This window comes from Arachis hypogaea, chromosome 1, assembly GCF_003086295.3.
Source record: "Arachis hypogaea cultivar Tifrunner chromosome 1, arahy.Tifrunner.gnm2.J5K5, whole genome shotgun sequence".
In the NCBI taxonomy this organism is placed as follows: Eukaryota; Viridiplantae; Streptophyta; class Magnoliopsida; order Fabales; family Fabaceae; genus Arachis; species Arachis hypogaea.
Window position 1 is genome coordinate 88,215,022 of NC_092036.1, and position 6,000 is coordinate 88,221,021.

Consider the following 6,000-nt stretch of genomic DNA (forward strand, 5'->3'; position numbering starts at 1 on the left):
TGGATTAATGCAATTACTACTGTTTCTTATTCAATCATGCTTGCTTCCATTCTAAGATGATACTTGTTCTTAATCCGGATGAATGTGATGATCCGTGACAATCATCATCATTCTCAACCATGAACGTGTGATTGACAACCACCTCCGTTCTACCTTAGATTAAGTAGTTATCTCTTGGGTTCTTTAATCGGAATCTTCGTGGTATAGGCAGGACCTGATGGCAGCATTCAAGAGAATCCGGAAGGTCTAAACCTTGTCTGTGGTATTCTGAGTAGGATTCAATGATTGAATGGTTGTGATGTGCTTCAAACCTGTAACCTACTGGGCGTTGGTGACAGACGCAAAAGAATCACTGGATTCTATTCCAGTAGGGGAGGGAACCATACCGGTGATTGGCCGCACTGTGACAGAGTGCCTGGGCATTAGCTTTCACTGCGAGGATGGGAGGTAACTGCTGACAACAGTGAGACCCTACACGAGCTTGCCATGGAAGGAGACTTGCGTGACTGAAGAAGAAGACGGAAGGAAAGCAGAGATTCAGAAGATGGAGCATCTCCAAACCTCAACCTATTCTCCATTACTGCAAAACAAGTAACCATTTCATGTTCTTTTGCTTTTCACAATCAATCCTGATAATTTCTGATATCCTGACTAAGATTTACAAGATAACCATAGCTTGCTTCAAGCCGACAATCTCCGTGGGATCGACCCTTGCTCACGCAAGGTATTACTTGGACGACCCAGTGCACTTGCTGGTTAGTTGTGCGGGATTGCAAAAAGTGTTATTGCAATTTCGTGCACCAAGTTTTTGGCGCCGTTGCCGGGGATTGTTCGAGTTTGGACAACTGACGGTTTATTTTGTTGCTTAGATTAGGACTTTTTGTTTTTGTTGGTTTAGAGTCTTTTTAGTTGAGTCTAGTTTTATATTCTAAGTTTGGTGTCATTTGCATGCTTTTGTTTTTCTTTTAAATTTTCGATTTTTTTTCTTGCATGTTCTTAGTCCCTTTTTGATTCATAAAAGTTCTAAGTTTGGTGTCCTCTTTGTGTTTTTCTCTTTAAAATTTTCGAAAAAAAAAATAGTGTTTGATTTTCTAAAATTTTAAGTTTGGTGTCATTTTGTGTTTTTCTCTTTCCTCCTTTTAAAAATCAAATCTTTTTCATAAAAACTTTTCAATCATATCTTTTTAATTGCTGTTTTCAAAATCTTTTTAATTACTTGATTGATTTAGTTCTCAATTTGCTTTGATCTTATTTTCTTTCTAATTTCGAAATTCTCTTTTAATTTCCTTTTGATTTTCAAATTTTTATTTTATTTTCCTTTTTGTTTTATTTTATTTTTGGTTAATTCAAAAAAAAAAACACAAAATTTATCTCTTTGCAATTATCATCATTTCCCTTTTGTCCATGATGGACTTAAGTGGAATTAATCAGTCCAGAAGGACTCTAGGGTCCTATGCCAACCCCAGTACAGCTGCATATGGGAGTAGCATCTGTATACCTCCCATCAAGGCAAGCAGCTTTGAGCTAAACCCTCAACTCATTATCATAGTGCAGCAAAATTGCCAGTATTCCGGTCTTCCAGAGGAAGAACCTACTGAGTTTCTGGCACAGTTCTTACAAATTGCTGACACAGTACATGATAAAGAGGTAGATCAGGATGTCTACAGACTGTTACTGTTTCCATTTGCTGTAAAAGATCAAGCAAAAAGGTGGTTGAACAACCAACCTACAGCAAGCATAAAGACATGGAAACAGTTATCAGACAAATTCCTGAATCACTTTTACCCTCCAAAAAGGATGACACAGCTAAGGCTGGACATCCAAGGCTTTAAACAAGAGGATAATGAATCCCTTTATAATGCCTGGGAGAGGTATAGAGGTATGCTTAGAAAATGCCCCTCTGAAATGTTTTCAGAGTGGGTACAGTTAGACATTTTCTACTATGGGCTTACAGAAAAAGCTCAGATGTCTTTAGACCACTCAGCTGGTGGATCTATACACATGAGGAAGACAATTGAAGAAGCTCAAGAGCTTATAGACACTGTTGCTAGAAACCAATATTTATACTCTAGCAATGAGTTCTCTCCAAAAGAGGAGGTCATGACAGTAGTCACTGACCCTAGTCCTCAAGAACAGATAACAGAGCTTAATCAACAATTGCTCCTGATAACAGAACAGTTAGCAGATTTTAAAGAGATGCTCAATGAAACTAAAGTTGCTAACAAGAGCATAGAACTACAGTTAAATCAAGCAAAACAGCAATTATCCAAACAGATAACAGAGGAATGTCAAGCAGTTCAATTGAGGAGTGGGAAGACCCTGAATAACACTGCTCAGAAGAGTAAAAAGCCAAACAAGGAACAATTGACAGAGGACAACCAAACCACTGTGCAAAATCCCTCTGAGGACAGTAAGAGCCCAGAGAGGAATATTGTTGGCGTTCAAACGCCAGAAAGGGAAGGAAAGCTGGCGTTAAACGCCCATTCCTTGCCCAGTTCTGGCGTTCAAACGCCAGAAAGGGGAGAGAAGTTGGCGTTTAACGCCCAAACTTCACCCATTCCTGGCGTTCAAACGCCAAGGGAGACTCAGACACCTGAGAGTGCTGACAGTAATCCCTCTAACAAGGCTTCTTCAACCACTTCTGTAAGGAATAAACCTGCAGCATCTAAGGTTGAAGAATATAAAGCCAAGATGCCTTATCCTCAAAAACTCCGCCAAGCGGAACAGGATAAGCAATTTGCCCGCTTTGCAGACTATCTAAGGACTCTTGAAATAAAGATTCCGTTTGCAGAGGCACTTGAGCAAATACCTTCTTATGCTAAGTTCATGAAAGAGATCTTAAGTCATAAGAAGGATTGGAGAGAAACTGAAAAAGTGTTTCTCACTGAAGAATGCAGTGCAGTCATATTAAAAAGCTTACCAGAAAAGCTTCAAGATCCAGGAAGCTTTATCATACCATGCACATTAGAAGGTGCTTGCACTAAGACAGCTCTATGTGATCTTGGAGCAAGCATCAATCTAATACCTGCATCCACTATCAGAAAGCTTGGGTTGACTGGAGAAGTCAAACCAACCCGGATATGCCTCCAACTTGCTGATGGCTCCATTAAATACCCATCAGGCATAATTGAGGACATGATTGTCAAGGTTGGGCCATTTGCCTTTCCCACTGACTTTGTAGTGCTGGAAATGGAGGAGCACAAGAGTGCAACTCTCATTCTAGGAAGACCCTTCCTAGCAACTGGACGAACTCTCATTGATGTACAAAAAGGGGAAGTAACCTTGAGGGTCAATGAGGATGAGTTCAAGTTGAATGCTGTGAAAGCTATGCAGCATCCAGACACACCAATTGACTGCATGGGCGCTGACATCATTGACTCTCTGGTAGAAGAGATCAATATGGCTGAGAGCCTAGAATCAGAGCTTGAGGACATTTTCAAGGATGCCCAACCTGATCAAGAAGAACTAGAGGAGGCAAAGGAATTTTCGAAAATTCCTCAGGAGGAGGACAAGCCTCCCAAGCCTGAACTCAAACCATTACCATCATCCTTGAAATATGCATTTCTGGGAGAGGGTGACACTTTTCCAGTAATTATAAGCTCTGCTTTAAATTCACAGGAAGAGGAAGCACTGATTCAAGTGCTAAGGACACACAAGACAGCTCTTGGGTGGTCCATAAGTGATCTTAAGGGTATTAGCCCAGCTAGATGCATGCACAAGATCCTATTGGAGGATAATGCCAAACCAGTGGTCCAACCACAGAGAAGGCTAAATCCTGCCATGAAGGAGGTGGTGCAGAAAGAGGTCACTAAATTACTAGAGGCTGGGATAATTTATCCTATTTCTGATAGCCCCTGGGTGAGCCCTGTCCAAGTTGTTCCCAAAAAGGGAGGCATGACAGTGGTTCATAATGAAAAAAATGAACTGGTTCCTACTAGGACAGTCACAGGGTGGCGCATGTGTATTGACTACAGAAGGCTCAATACAGCCACCAGAAAGGATCATTTCCCTTTACCATTCATAGACCAAATGCTAGAAAGACTAGCTGGTCATGATTATTACTGCTTTTTGGATGGCTATTCAGGCTACAACCAAATTGCAGTAGACCCTCAGGACCAAGAGAAAACAGCATTCACCTGCCCTTCAGGCGTGTTTGCCTACAGAAGAATGCCTTTTGGTCTGTGCAATGCACCTGCAACCTTTCAGAGGTGCATGCTCTCTATCTTCTCAGATATGGTAGAGAAATTTCTGGAAGTCTTCATGGATGACTTTTCAGTATATGGAGACTCATTCAGCTCCTGTCTTAACCATCTATCACTTGTCCTGAAAAGATGCCAAGAGACTAACCTAGTTTTAAACTGGGAGAAATGTCACTTTATGGTGACTGAAGGAATTGTCCTTGGGCACAAAATTTCAAGCAAGGGAATAGAGGTGGATAGGGCAAAGGTAGAGGTAATTGAAAAATTACCACCACCTGCCAATGTTAAGGCAATCAGAAGCTTTCTGGGGCATGCAGGATTTTACAGAAGGTTTATCAAGGATTTTTCAAAAATTGCCAAACCTCTGAGTAATCTGCTAGCTGCTGACACTCCATTTATCTTTGATAATGAGTGTCTGCAGGCATTTGAGACCCTGAAAGCTAAGTTGGTCACAGCACCAGTTATCTCTGCACCAGATTGGGCATTACCATTTGAATTAATGTGTGATGCCAGTGATCATGCCATTGGTGCAGTGTTGGGACAAAGGCATAATAAACTTCTGCACATCATTTATTATGCTAGTCGTGTTCTAAATGATGCACAGAAGAATTACACTACCACAGAAAAAGAATTACTTGCAGTGGTGTATGCCATTGACAAGTTTAGATCCTACCTAGTAGGATCCAAAGTGATTGTGTACACTGACCATGCTGCTCTTAAATACTTACTCACAAAGCAGGATTCAAAACCCAGGCTTATCAGATGGGTGTTGCTTCTGCAAGAGTTTGATATAGAAATAAGAGACAGAAAAGGGACAGAGAATCAAGTAGCTGATCATCTGTCCAGAATAGAGCCAGTAGTTGGGGCGTCCCTCCCTTCTACTGAGATTTCTGAGACTTTCCCAGATGAGCAACTATTTGCCATTCAGGAAGCTCCATGGTTTGCAGACATTGCAAACTATAAAGCTGTGAGGTTCATACCCAAAGAGTACGGTTACATGCAGAGAAAGAAATTAATTTCAGATGCCAAGTACTATCTCTGGGATGAACCATATCTCTTTAAGAGATGTGCTGACGGAGTGATCCGCAGGTGTGTACCCAGAGAAGAAGCACAGAGGATCCTATGGCACTGCCATGGATCACAGTATGGAGGACATTTTGGAAGTGAGCGAACAGCCACTAAAGTCCTCCAATGTGGCTTCTACTGGCCTACTCTCTATAAAGATTCCCGAGAGTTTGTGCGTAACTGTGACAGTTGCCAAAGAGCTGGTAACCTGCCTCATGGATATGCCATGCCTCAACAAGGGATATTAGAGATAGAGCTGTTTGATGTATGGGGAATTGACTTCATGGGGCCATTCCCACCATCATACTCAAACACTTACATTCTGGTAGCAGTGGATTATGTATCTAAGTGGGTAGAAGCAATTGCTACACCCACCAATGATACTAAGACCGTACTGAAATTCCTCCAGAAGAACATTTTCAGCAGATTTGGCGTTCCCAGAGTGCTAATTAGTGATGGGGGAACTCATTTCTGCAATAAACAGCTACACCTTGCTATGGTCAGATATGGAATTAGCCACAAAGTGGCAACTCCGTATCATCCACAGACAAATGGGCAAGCAGAAGTCTCTAACAGAGAGCTAAAAAGAATCCTAGAACGGACTGTAATGTCCCGAAGAAAGGATTGGGCAAAGAGCTTGGATGATGCTCTGTGGGCATACAGAACAGCATTCAAGACTCCTATAGGTACCTCTCCATACCAATTGGTGTATGGGAAGGCCTGTCATTTGCCTGTG